Genomic DNA, 15,632 nt, shown 5'->3' on the forward strand with positions numbered 1-15,632 from the left:
TTAAATAGTTGCTACTGATCATTTTAAGGAAAACTCCATTTATTCCTATACTCTTTAGTTTTTTTAATCAAAATGTGTGTTGGATTTTGTCAAATGGTTTTTCTGCTGATGCCATCTGTCTTTTTTATTTTATATTATTATAGCTTTTTATTTACAAGTTATATGCATGGGTAATTTTTCAGCATTGACAATTGCAAAACCTTTTGTTCCAATTTTTCTTCCCTTCCCCCCATTTTCTCCTCCAGATGGCAGGTAGACCAATACATGTTAAATATGTTAAAATATATGTTAAATACAATATATGTATACATGTCCATGCAGTTATTTTGCTGTACAAAAAGAATCGGACTTTGAAATAGTGTACAATTAACTTGTGAAGGAAATCAATAATGCAGGCAGACAAAAATAGAGGGATTGGGAATTCTATGTAATGGTTCATAGTCATTTCCCAGAGTTCTTTTGCTGGGTATAGCTGGTTCAATTCATTACTGCTCTATTGGAACGGATTTGATTTATCTCATTGTTGAAGATGGCCACATCCATCAGAATTGATCATCATATAGTATTGTTGTTGAAGTATATAATGATCTCCTGGTCCTGCTCATTTCACTCAGCATCAGTTCAGTTCATGTAAGACTCTCCAGGCCTTTCTGAAATCATCCTGTAGGTCATTTCTTACAGAACTATAATATTCCATAATATTTATATACCACAATTTATTCAGCCATTCTCCAATTGATGGGCATCCACTCAGTTTCCAGTTTCTGGCCTCTACAAAGAGGACTGCCACAAACATTCTTGTACATACAGGTCCCTTTCCCTTCTTTAAAATCTCTTTGGGATATAAGCCCAGTAGTAACACTGCTGGATCAAAGGGTATGCACAGTTTGATAACTTTTTGAGCATAGTTCCAAATTGCTCTCCAGAATGGCTGGATGTATTTACAATTCCACCAACAATGTATTAGTGTCCCGGTTTTCCCACATCCCCTCCAACATTCCACATTATCTTTCCCTGTCATTCTAGCCAGTCTGACAAGTGTATCTCAGAGTTGTCTTAATTTGCATTTCTCTGATTAATAATCACTTGGAGCATCTTTTCATACGAATGCCATCTGTCTTAAGAGTAGAAATATATAGTTTACATAGGCAGAAATAACTAGAGTTATTTCTAGTTCTATAATTTCTATAATGAGTTCATTATTTGAAGGCCCTCTTTGACACCAAGGACATTCCACCAACAGTGCTTCATTCACTTCTCAAGTACAGATTCTTTCAGTCCATATTTATGACCCTATCATAATTCTGATGACTTTTGTCTACCAAGCTCCAGAATATTCTCTTTCCTTCCTTAATGAGATCAGTGACTGATTTATAGCTTTTGCTTCAAAATTCATATTGACCTGTATCAGATCTAAAATTATATTATAAAGCTGCAGTTACCAAAACCATTTGGTATTGGCTAAGAAATAACTAGTTGAGTTGATCAGTGGAATAGGTTAGGTTCAAAGGATAAAACAGTCAATAACTTTAATAATTTAGTGTTTGACAAACCCAAAGATAAGATACTTACTGTTTGACAAAAATTACTGGGAAAATTGGAAATTAGTATGGCAGAAACTAGGCACTGACCCCACACTTAACACCATACAGCAAGATAAGGTCAAAATAAGTTCATGACCTAGGCATGAGAATGAGATTTTAAATAAATTAGAATAACATAGGATAGTTTACATCTCAGATCTGTGGAGAAGGAAGGAATATGTGGCCAAAGAAGAACTGGAATACATTATTGAATACAAAATAGCTAATTTTGACTATGTAAATTAAAAAGTTTTGTATAAACAAACCCAATGCAGACAAAATTAGAAGGGAAGCAATAAACTGGGAAAACAATTTTACGGTCAAAGGTTCTGATAAAGGCTTCATTTCCAAAATATATAGAGAATTGATGCTAATTTATAAGAAATCAAGCCATTCTCCAATTGATAAATGGTCAAAGGATATAAACAGACATTTCTCAGATGAAGATTGAAACTATTTCTAGCCATATGAAAAGATGGTCCAAGTCATTATTAATCAGAGAAATGCAAATTAAGACAACTTTGAGATATCACTACACACCTGTCATATTGGCTAGAATGACAGGGAAAGAATGAGGAATGTTAGAAGGGATGTGGGAAAACTGGGACACTGATACATTGTTTATGGAATTGTGAATATATCCAGCCATTCTAAAGAGCGATTTGGAACTTTGCTCAAAAAGTTATCAAAACTATGCATACCTGTAGAGGGCTGAAACTCTTGAGTTCATGCACTGAGGTCCAGACAACCGAGCACTTAAAGGATAATTACCGATTGGACAATACTCTATAAGCATATGGAAAATGGCCCTTTCCATTATCCTGTGCTGGCTCGATAATTGGTGTATATAGAGAATTGTAGGATGGACTAGGGGGTGGAGTAAGACTAGCCAGGGTCACTTTTTGGGCCGGAGACAAAGAAGGAAGGTCGTGGAGATTCTGCTTCCATCCAATTCAATCCTACCTCTAAAGACCAAGAATAAAGACCAAGGACTTCTGCTTATCCTGACTCCAGCTGATTCTAAGGTATCCAGGATGCTAACATGGTCATCACACATACCCTCTGATCCAACACTGTTACTACTGGGCTTATATCCCAAAGAGATTTTAAAGAAGGGAAAGGGACCTATATGTGCAAGAATGTTGGTGGCAGCCCTCTGGAAAATGAATGGATGCCCATCAATTGGAGAATGGTTGGGTAAATTGTGGTATATGAATATTATGGAATATTATTGTTCTGTAAGAAATGACCAACAGGATGATTTCAGAAAGGCCTGGAGAGACATACATGAACTGATGCTGAGTGAAATGACAGGACCAGAAGATCATTATATGCTTCAACAACAATACTATATGATGATCAATTCTTATGGCCATAGCCCTCTTCAAAAATGAGATGAACCAAATCAGTTCCAATAGAGCAGTAATGAATTAAGCCAGCTACACCCAGGGAAAGAACTCTGGGAGATGACTATGAACCATTACAGAGAATTCCCAATCCCTCTATTTTTATCTGTTTGCACTTTTGATTTCCTTCACAGGCTAATTATACACTATTTCAAAGTCGGATTCTTTTTGTACAGCAAAATTACTGTTTGCACATGTATACATATATTGTATTTAATTTATACTTTAACATATTTAACATGTATTGCTCAACCTGCCATCTCAGGGAAGGGGTGGGGGAGGGGAAAAGTTGGAACAAAAGATCTTGCAATTGTCAATGCTGAAAAATTACCCATGCATATGTTTTGTAAATAAAAAGCTATAATAAAAAAATACATATTGATATTCCCTTAAACAAAATAATCTCCTAGTTCCTTGTTACTCAATTAAATTATCTAATTTACATAAATTGCTGTAAAGCTTTCTCAAGTGGGTCTTTAACAAAGATAATCTTATTATATCTCCCTAATTGACTGACTATTCCTCTCTCCACAACAGGTTTTTTTCTTCAAAACTTTTGATTCTTCTCAAACCTTATTAGCTTCTTCTTCGCCTTCCATTTTAACTAAGAACCTTGCTTTAAACTTTATTGGAAGACTACAGATCATTGATCTCTCTTATTTCCTAATTCTTTCCTTTACCACAAAGCAACTGATCTCTAGGTGAGAGAGAACAATGTATTTATTGGGAAATATAAGTGATATAACATTAAAACAAATAAGTAAAATTTATGTTTAAAACACCATTTTTTTTCAATTTTTAAAAAAATAACTTTTTATTGACAGAACCCATTCCAGGGTAATTTTTTTTACAACATTATCTCTTGCACTTACTTCTGTTCCGATTTTTCCCCTCCCTCCCTTCACCCCCTCCCCCAGATGGCAAGCAGTCCTATACATGTTAAATGTGTCACAGTATATCCTAGATACAATATATGTGTGTAGAAACAAACAGTTCTCTTGTTGCACAGGGAAAATTGGATTCAGAAGGTAAAAACAGTCTGGGAAGAAAAACAAAAATGCAAACAGTTTATGTTCATTTCCCAGTGTTCTTTCTTTGGGTGTAGCTGCTTCTGTCCATCATTGATTAACTGAAACTGTTAGATCTTTTCTTTGTTGAAGAAATCCACTTCCATCAGAATACATCCTCATACAGTATTGTTGTTGAGGTATATAATGATCTCCTGGTTCTGCTCATTTTGCTCAGCATCAGTTCATGTAAGTGTCTCCAGGCCTCTCTGTATTCATCCTTCTGATCATTTTTTACAGAACAATAATATTCCATAACATTCATATACCACAATTTACCCAACCATTCTCCAATTGATGGGCATCCATTCATTTTCCAGCTTCTAGCCACTACAAACAGGGCTGCCACAAACATTTTGACACATACAGGTCCCTTTCCCTTTTTTAGTATCTCTTTGGGGTATAAGCCCAGTAGTAGCACTGCTGGGTCAAAGGGTATGCACAGTTTGATAACTTTTGGGACATAATTCCAGATTGCTGTCCAGAATGGTTGGATTTGTTCACAACTCCATCAACAATGCATCAGTGACCCAGTTTTCCTGCATCCCCTCCAACATTCATCATTATTTTTTCCTGTCATTTTAGCCAATCTGACAGGTGTGTAGTGGTATCTCAGAATTGTCTTAATTTGCATTTCTCTGATCAATAGTGATTTGGAACCCTTATTTCATATGAGTGGAAATAGTTTCAATTTCATCATCTGAAAATTGTCTGTTCATATCCTTTGACCATTCATCAATTGAGGAATGACTTGTATTCTTATAAATTTGACACAGTTCTTTATATACTTTAGAAATGAGATCTTTATCAGAAATACTGGCTGTAAAGATTTTTTCCCCCAGCTTTGTATTTCCCTTTTAGTCTTGTTCCTGTTGGTTATGTTTCTGCAAAAACTTTTTAATTTAATATAATACATTTTGACTTTCATAATCTTCTCTAATTCTTCTTTGATTATAAATTGCCCCTTTCTCTAAATATCTGATAGGTAAATTATCCCTTATTTTCCTAATTTGTTTATGATATCATCCTTTATGACCAATTCACGTACCTATCTTGACCTTATTTTGGTATGGGCTATGAGATCTAGGTCTATGCTGAATTTCTGACATAATATTTTTCATTTTCCCAGCAATTTTTGTGAAATAATTCTTATTCCAGCAGCTGGCTTTTGGAGATTTATAAAATACTAGATTGTTATAGGCCTTGATTATTATGTCATATTTATCTAATCTCCACTCATCTGTCTTATTCACATTCTATAGTACAGCCAAAATTGGTTTGCTAGTAGTTCCTCACTTAGTAGTTCCTCACTTATATCCATTCTCCACCTCAATATCTATACTCAGGTTATCTTTTCTCCCTTGCCTTTTGAAATTTCAGGGTTTCTTCAAAACTTATTTCAACCATGATTTCCTACATAATGCCTTTATCACTTTCTCCCCTCCCACACAGTTGCTAGTTCCAACTTCAACCCCAAATTGCCTCATATTTTGAATATCTTTTTAAGTTTCCAATATGTGTACATGTTATTTCTCTTCCAGGGTCAAGGACTGTTTTGTTTTTATTTTTGTATTCCTAGAACCTATCACAGTGCTTGACACATCATTATGTATGTAATACATACTTGATGGCTGATTGACCGATAAGAATTATTTCTCATTCAAATATCTAGAAGCTTTTCAATTTTAATGATAAATTTACTTCTAAGATAACAAGTCCTTGTGAATATCAGTTCTTGATCAGCTTTTTGAAGAGATATTCCTCTAAGTGGTTTGTTCTTTGTATTACAAAACTTGAGATTTCTTGCTGTAGATAAATGAACATAACTAACATGTAATTAAATTGTGGTTTTAAATTTTAAAAATTGCTTGATATTTCCCATGAAATGGAGACATCTTGTTTTTTTTGTTTAAAATTAATCAACTCATTATTATTATTTGTATTTCTTGTGGATGTTGGATTACAGAATCATGAAAACAGCAGCAACAATAAATATATTGTGGAAATTATGTAGTTTTTTTATCCTTATTTCATTTATGTTTATTTTCTTCTTGCACATTGTAGACTCCAAGTTGTCATATACCTTATCTAATTATATTTTATGCACTGTCTAATGAATTACCAACACTCAGAAAATGCCTGTTTATGTAATATGGACTTGTTTACTGCTCAGACTCAGGAAAACATATTGAAGAGTCATGACCTTAAAATGTCTCATTTCCTACCATTGGATGATTGCTAAGAAGATATAGGGATGTGTTGTAGTTTATTTCTCCTACAGATGTCTTTACCTTGGCTTTCTCTAATGATGGATGCTATTAAAATTCTTCAGACAAGCCAGTTCTATCCCCTGCTCTCACCTTGGAAAAAATAAAAATATAGTAGTTTGGCAAGCATAATATTTGAAGATAAACAGAAAGACTTTCAGTAAGTATGTGGTTGTAACATGTTTCCTGCTTTTCCCCCCTTTTAGTGACCTAGGATTTAATTTAAAGATTAATTTGTTCCATTTATTGAGGCCTTTGCCATTTCAAGGTAAAAAGAAAAGAATGACCTGCTGAATTCTTTCAAGGATTACTCTGAAAAAAATATTTTAAAGAAAATTCTAGAGTCCTGAAATAACTTGACTAGTCTTAATGATACCTAGCTATTTTTCCCCTGACATTTTATAAACCAGAGTGAAGAAGTGAATATGAATTTCCCCCCAATAAAGAGTTGATTTAAAAATACACAAACTACTACATAATGTGGAGTATTTGTGGGAAAAGTTCTTGTTCTTTCATTCCTTTGGCTCTTTTGATTATATGTTGTTCTACTTAAATCTATCCTCTAACGCTTCCTCTGCTGACTGCAAACAAGTATCCCATTCATCAGAACTTTTCACTTGTCATAAACTTTGTCCAGTAGCTCTTCTCCCTTTCAGTGACAAAGTCCTACATAAAGTTTTCTCTCCTGTGGCTTCCACTCGCTCAACTCTCACTTTGTCAGGTAGGTGGTACAGTGGATACAGCACTGGGTTTGGATTCAGGAGAACTCATTTACCTGAATTCTTACTACTTGCATGACCTCTGGACAAGTCACGTAATATCGTTTCCCTCAATTTCCCCATATGTGATATGAGCTTGAGAAGGAAAGGTCAAACAAGTCTAGTATCTTGGAGAGGAAAAGGAAAAAGAAGTATCACAAAGAGTAGGACTGAAATGACTGGAGAGATTGGAATCTCTTACTTCATATAGAACCTTTGAAGCTACACAGAGTGTCTATCTGTCTATCTGTCTATCTATCTATCTGTCTCTCTGTCTATCTATCTATCTATCTATATCTGTCTCTCTGTCTATCTATCTATCTATCTGTCTGTCTATCTATCTATCTGTCTGTCTCTCTGTCTGTCTGCCTATCTATCTATCTACCTTTCTGTCTATCTATCTATCTATCTGTCTGTCTGTCTCTCTGTCTGTCTGTCTGTCTGTCTACCTATCTGTCTATCTTATATTTTATAACATATGTGAATGAGAGGCAGTATGACACAGCAGGCAGAGAGACTGCAAGTGTTAAAAGTTCCAGAGGCAAGTAGTTTAACAGAGACTCTCTAATGCCATAAACTGCAAAAGAAACAAAATTGTTAATCCATATAAATGGAGTGAACTTCCAAGCTTGGAAATTCTTCACATCAAGGAATTTGCAGGTACAACACTAAGTACTTTCTTGCTCTCCAACCCTAACACCCACCAAAATGTGCTTAGTACTTCTAGAAAAGTTTAATAACCCAGGACAATAAGGACAAACACAGCACACAATCAATGAAGTAGCTAACATATTTACTAGCACAAGGAAAGCGCCAAGCCATGGCTACTTCTTTATTTTTTACCTAGTAAAAAGCAAGAACAACCATGACAAAGATAACAGAGAAAACCAGCTGGACTACGTGGATAATAGTAATAATATCAGTAATAATAGTAACAAACTGCTTTTATGGATATCATCCTCTTAGACATTTCCACCAATCCCATGATGCCAAGGGCTGTTTATATTACCAAAAGTGAAATCTTTCCAGAATAAATTACAAGTGTCTTTTCATGAACAATGTTCCCTAAGACGGTGAAAATAATGGCTTTGAAATTCACCTTGTAGATTATTTTTATATATGTCACAGAGGTACATATTAGTCATTTCCACTTTCATTTCAAAAACAAAAGTCCTGAAAAATGTTTATTTTTTTTCATATTTCATTTCTATTTCTATATCTCTGCCTCAGGACAGATGTGAAAATACCAGATTCGCACTTTATAAAAATGCCCATAGAATTGCTTGGGTTGAGAAGATGCCCCAGATGCATCTGGAAATGGATGATAAATCATTTTAGAAGGCCTAGTTTCCCTATTTCCTTTAAAGGCATGATAAATAACCCCTTTCCATAAAATATGATACATCACATTTCAGATTGCATTCTGTATTCCTCTAGACACTTTCATTAGTTTTCCAACAATCCTATGAAACAAATCTTAAATGACAGAAGGGAGATTTAAGTGTTTGAAAGTGTTTTGGGTCTTAGAAACATAAGCATTTTTCCCAATCTAGATTAACTTTCGCGGAGTTTTATGCTCATATTGCACACAAATAGCTAACTATGAATTCTAATTTGTCAGGATCGGCAGTTTTATTGAATGATGAAAATTCCCCTGTTTTGTTTATTTTGGTTGGGAAGGAAGAACTTTTTATTTATAAATCTTATAATTTAAATGGTCATAATAAGTATTTTTCATCTGTTTCAGAAGTTATTCCACAAGATAAGACAAACTAAAGATTTTTTTGAATTCAGCAAATGTTTTTAAGATAAATTAAGGTCAAAACTTTCTAAAAATTGTCTGAGATTTAGAGAATGTAACTGATTTTTCTTTGATCTCATAGTTATTGTCACCTGGAGTATTTAAATGAATGCCTTCCTTATTCTAAATCTAGCAATCTATTTGACAAATCATGATGCCTCTTTTAGTTAAAGATAAGGGGAAGTTTTTATTTTTTTTTTTAAGTTAAGAAAAACAGCAACAGCTTGGTATTCAAAGCTCTTCATGTTCTGTCTTCAATCTAAGATGTGTCCTTCCCACTTTATATTCATAGAATATCTTTGATTTTTCTGTCTCAGTTACTTAAAATACTTTAATTCCTTTGAGACTACAATTTATAATTTCATTGTTAATATTATTCAAATGAACCATTATAGCTTATCTAATTTTTAAATTTTTAAAAACAATTTTTTGCATTTAATAGTATTTTTTCCTGATTACATATAAAGATAGTTTTTACCATTCAAGCAGTAAGATTTTAAGTTCCAAATTTTTCACCCTACTCAACTCTCCACCATCACCAAGACAATAAGCAATCTGATATTTCCACATTAGTCATGTTGTGAAAGAAGAATCAGAACAATAAGGGAAAAACATGAGAATGGAAAAACAAAAGAAAAAAATGAAAATGGCCTGCTTTCATCTGCATTCAGACTTTATAGTTCTTTCTCTGGATATAAATAGCATTTTTCATCATGAGTCTTTTAGAATTTTCTTAGATTATTGTATTGCTGAAAAAAAAGCAAAATCTATCATAGTTGATCATCACATAATATATTTTAAAATAAATTAGCTTTCAAAGATTTTGCAATTTAGAAAAGAAGAATAAGTCACATTTACATTAAGAATTGGAATTCCTTTCCATCATTTTGCCTATAAAGATAATTCTCAGTTTTATTTTTTTAGCCCAAAACTCTTTCCTAATTTCTGGTGTCTCATCTCCAACTGGCTAATTAGTTAATTTGAGCGATATATTTGATAGATATTTTTTAAATCCAACATGTCCAAACCAGAATTAAGTATCTTCCCCAACTCCTTCCACTTTCCAAATTTTGCTATTATTGTTGAGAGATTGTCATCCTCCTGGTTATCCTGAGTTGCCACCTTGATTGTCTTTCAAACCTCCATGTTTAATAAATTGCTAAGTCCTGTTGCTTTTACCATTGTAACAGGTTTGACAGGTGGTCCCTTCTTTTCTCTGACACTACCACCACGCTGATAAGGGCCTTTATCACCTCATGACTGGACTTTTTAAATGGTCTATTGTTTGGCCTTTTTGCCATAAGTCTTTTACCATTCCACTACACCTTCTACTTATCTGCCAAAATAAATTTTACTTTAAATGTAAAACCTCATTCATTCAATTCTGGTGGCTTCTTGTCACTACTAGGATCAAATATAAAATTCTCTGTTTGACTTTTAAAATCTTTCATAACCTAGACTTCTGTTGCTTTCCCAGATTTTTAAAAAATATTTTTACTATTTATTACTATTAAATATTTACTATTTAGCAATATTAATGCTATTACTATTTACTAATATTTACTAATACTCAATCCTCATCTTCTGGGTTCCAGTGATACTGTCCTCCTTCTTCTTTGAACATTTGCCAGTTCTGGGCATTTTCACTGGCTCCTCTATGGCGAGAACTATCTTTTCTTCTCTGCCTCCTAATTTCCTTAGTTTCCTCCAAGTTTCAGCTTGTCTCATCTTCTGCATGATATCTTTTTTGATTTCTCTTAAGCCTAGTGTCTTTCCTCTACTACCTCTAATTTTTTTGCTGTTTTTTTTCTGATTATACATGTATATTAACTTTTTAAATACACATTTTTTTATGAATAATATTGGGAGAGATATCAGAATAAAAGGGAAAAATCATGAGAGAAAATTAAAAAAAGACTATAGCATGTGTTGATTTGCCTTAAATTTCCATAGTTCTATTTCTGGACATATTTCCATAATAGCAATATTTTATAAAAAGCAAAAAGAAAAGAAAAGAAAAAATATATATACTTCAATTTGTATTCTTGTTCTCTCCCTGGTGATAGATAACATTTTTTTTTTAAATCAAGAGCCTTTTGGAATAATCTTGGATAATTACATAGAAGAGAGAAGCTAAATTAATGATACTGTGCATAATAATTTCCCAATTCTTCCTATTTCTCTTCACAACAGTTTATAACATTTTTTTTTAAAATCAAGAGCCTTTTGGAATAGTCTTGGATAATTACATAAAAGAGAGAAGCTAAATTAATGACCGTGCATAATAATTTCCCAATTCTTCTCATTTCTCTTCACAACAGTTTATATATATACATATATATATATATAATTTTTCCTATTTAAATACTTTGTCCTCCAATAATTTTCATAACATAGTAGTATTCTATCACAATCATATGCTACAACTTATTCAGTTATTCCCAAATTGATGAGTATCACTTCAGTTTTCAAATCTTTGCCATGATAAAAAAAAAAGGAACAATAGAAAAATTTGCATATATAGATCCATTTCCTCTTTCTTTGATCTTCTTGGACTAAAGACTGAATGATGGTATTGCTGGGTAAAATGATATATAGTACTTTGGGTATAATTCCAAAATTTTCTCCAGAAAAGTTGGATTAGTTCACTATTCCACCAGCAATTCATTAGTATACCTATTTTCTTCACATCTCCTTTCTGATAGTTATGAGGTGGTATCTAAGAATTATTTTAATTTATGTTTCTCTAATTAGTAGTGATTTAGGGTATTTTTCATGTGATTATTAACAGCTTTGATTTCTTCTTCTGAAAACTACCCTTTTTTGATCAATTATCAACCGGGAAATCAGCATATTTTTATAAAGTTCACTTATTTCTCAATATTTTGACAAATAACTTCTAAAAATTTCCACCAATTTTTTACGTCCTTTCTAATCTTAACAGTATTTAGTTTTGTTTGAGAGAAAAAAAAAAAAAAACCTCTTAAACTTAATGCAATCAAAATCATCCATTTTACATCCTGTAATGCTCTCTACCTCTTGTTTGGTAATAATTTTTTCCTTCATCCATGGATCTGACAGATAATATATTCCATGTTCCCTTAATTTATTTTTGCTATCACCTTTTATGTCTAAACTATGTACCCATCATGCTAAAAAGCATAGGAACAAGCTCATAACCTTGATTTACTCCATTGGTAACAAAGAAAGTGTGAGTGCAACATCCACTATCCAGAATCTATGCAAACATGCAATTATGGGACTGGTATTTAATAGTAATGAACTTCTTCAGAAAAGCAAATTTTGCTATGATTTTCCACAAACCTCAACGACTAAAAGTATCAAAAACCTTAGTGAAATCAACAAAAGTATCATACAGATTTCTTTCCTGCTTCTAGAATTCCTCTTGCATTTTTTTGGGGAACAAACATCAGATCAATTGTTCTCAAGTGTTTCTGAAGCAACTCTGACTTTTGGGTAAGTAACCTTCTTCCAGCTGATCAATCAATTGAGGAAGACTTTGGCAAAAGTCTAGGAACACTTCCTCCATGATTGTCATAGGACCATATATTTCTCTTTCATTTACAGAGATGGACAATGGAAGCATCCTTGAGTTATTTGGGGATAACTTCTTCTTGTCATATAACAAATTTTCTGTCAGCTTTTTTTTTTTAATGAATGAAAACTCATTTATTCAGCATTCACTTATTAAGTAATATTGGACAATGATTTATTCCAGGATTATTTCTATCTAAATTTGAACATAAGATAAAAAGAATGAAAAAATAATAATATTTTGTCTCCTATTTTCTCCTCCTATAAATTCAAGGGAAGTGATAGTGTCTTATCTAAATTGTGTATTTCTCTAAGTCTGAACCCTGTATTCTGAGTAGACTATGCTCTTAATATTTTTAATATGAATTCCCTTTTTTACATTCATAAAGCACTTTACTTAGAAAATGCTTTGTGGTATTATCTTATTTGATCTTCACAATAAGACTGTGAAGTGGATATTACAGTATTCCTTTTTACAGAAATATTGAGAAAGACCAAAAGGATAGAATAACTAGTTGAAAGTCTGAAAAAAGTGAGATGGTACAGTGAGTAGAGCATGGATTTTGGAGTCAGGAAGATCTGATTTCAAATCCAGTTTCAGTTACTTATTAATGTGTGACCATGGTCAATTCAATTAACCCTGTTTGCCTCAGTTTTCTCATTTGTAAAATGAGCTGGAGAAGGAAATAGCAAACTGCTCCAGTATCTTTGCTAAGAGAACCCCAAATGGGGTGATGAAGAGTTGGATGTGACTGAAATGCTTGAACAAATAATAATAAACAAGATCAAGGCAAAATTAATAATAATGATAATAAATGATGATGATGATAGTCAACTTTTGTGTAGTGTCTACTATGTGTCAGGCTCAATGCTAATTATTTTACAAACTTTTTTTTTTTTTATCCTCACAACAAACATGGGAAGTAGGTGCTATTGTTACCTTCATTTTTACAGTTAAGGAAACTGAGGCAAACAGAGGTTAATTTGCCCAAGATTAAGTAGATAGTAAGTGCATGAGTCACATTTAAACTCTGTTCTTCTAGACTCCATGTCGACATCTCTATTCATGGTACTAGCTGGCCACCCACTAAGTGGTAGAATTTAGAATCATCAAGTTTTACTTCTTGTCCATAGGTAATGTCTGTCAGCTTTTTTTTATGAGCTCTCAACCCCTACTTGTAAATCTCCATTGAGATAAAATCACAGTTGCTTTGTCAAGAGCAGCCTAATAACAATGAAAACCTCTTCTTCAGTTTGAAACTTGACTAGAGAGGGATTGACTTCAACATGAAGTAAACAGTGATTAGCTTCAGCACTGATTGATTATGATCTGGTGAGAACACTATGAATGTGTGTTAACCATCTCTTCAAGATTATATCTTTATTACTAATCAATGTGGCTTCATTAACACTGACTAGTTGAGATGTACCATAGGTTTTTGGCCCCAAAGAGCCTTTAGGGCACCATAAAAGCATTTTGGATTGTCACTATAAGCATATAACTGATTTTTATCTTTCTTCCTATTGAGCTAATAACCTTGACTCTAAGCTTTCCTTGCATTTTACTTTTTTGTTTTTAGTTTTTTAAATTTTATTTTTTATAATAATAGCTTTTTAATTTTCAAAATACATGCACAGATAATTTTCAACATTTACCTTTGCAAAACCTTGTTTTCCAAATTTTTCATCCTTTCTCCCCTTTTCATCCTTCCCTAGATGACAGTAATTCAATATAGAATAAACGTGTGCAATACTTCTAAATATATTTCCACATTTATCATTCTGCACAATAAAAATCAGATCAAAAAGGGAAAAGATGAAAAAGAAACAAAACAAGCAAGCAAAGAACAACAAAAGGTGAAGATACTATGTTGTAATCCACATTAAGTTCCCCAAATCCTCTCTCTGTTTGCAGATGGCTCTCTCCATCACAAGTCTCTTGAAATTGATGTGAATCATCTCATTGTTGAGTAATTTTCTTGTCACTGTGTACATTGTTCTCTTGCTTCTACTCACAACACTTAACATCAGTTCATGCAAGTCTCTCCAGGACTTTCTGAAATCATTCTGCTGATCATTTCTTATAGAACAATATTTTTCCATTACATTCATATATCATTACTTATTCAGTCCATTTCCAACTTATGGGCATCCACCCAGTTTCCAGTTTCTTGCCAGTACAAAAAGGGCTGCTACAAACATTTTTGCACATATGGGTCCTTTTTCATTTTTTTATGATACTGCTGGATCAAAAGGTAGGCACACTTTGATAGCCCTTTGGGCATAGTTTGAAATTGTTGTCCAGAATAGTTGGATCAATTCACAACTTCACCAACAATGTATTAAAGTCTCAGTTTCCCACATCCGCTCCAACATTTATCATTATCTTTTCCTGTCACCTTAGCCAGCATAAGAAGTATGCAATGGTACCTCAGAGTTATCTTAATTTTTTAGGCTTTTTCTAAATAACAACTTTTTATTTTTAAAATGTATGCAAAGATCACCACTCACCCTTGCAAAACCTTGTGTTCCATTCTTTTACTTCCTCCATTCCTCCTCCCCCTTCTCTATATAACAAGTAATCCAATTGTATGATAAACATGCAATTCTTCTATACATATTTCAACAATTATCATGCTATGCAAGAAAAATCATATCAAAAAGGAAAAAAATAAGAAAGAAAACAAAAAGCAAGCAAACAACAACAAAAATAGGTGAAAATACTATATTGTGATCCACGTTCAGTCCTGATAGTCCTCTTTCTGGATGCAGATGGCTCTCTCCATCAAAAGTCTATTGGAATTCGCCTGAATCAACTCATTGTGAAAAAGAGCCACAATCTTCATTGCATAATTTTGTTGTTGCTGTTGCATATTATGTTTCATGGAGTTAAATGTTGCTGTTTTGGAGACAAATGAACTATCCTGCTGGCAAGCTTTGTGGAATTCTCATATTTTTTGTTTACTAGCGTCTCAAGTTTTCCACTATATTTGATGTTTGCAAATGATCTGGCCCAAATGAGTAGACACAGTACTATTTACCAAATCTTTCAAAGTTGTCCATTCTTCTGCTCCACTATTGCCAAGCATTTGTTAGTTGAGCTTTCCTTACAAGTTATTAACAACTATTAACCTATATCAGATAATCTGTTAATATTAAGTCTTCTGGTAGTTACCTTGTCTTAGGATTTCCATT

Source organism: Sarcophilus harrisii, chromosome 3 (genome assembly GCF_902635505.1).
Source record: "Sarcophilus harrisii chromosome 3, mSarHar1.11, whole genome shotgun sequence".
In the NCBI taxonomy this organism is placed as follows: Eukaryota; Metazoa; Chordata; class Mammalia; order Dasyuromorphia; family Dasyuridae; genus Sarcophilus; species Sarcophilus harrisii.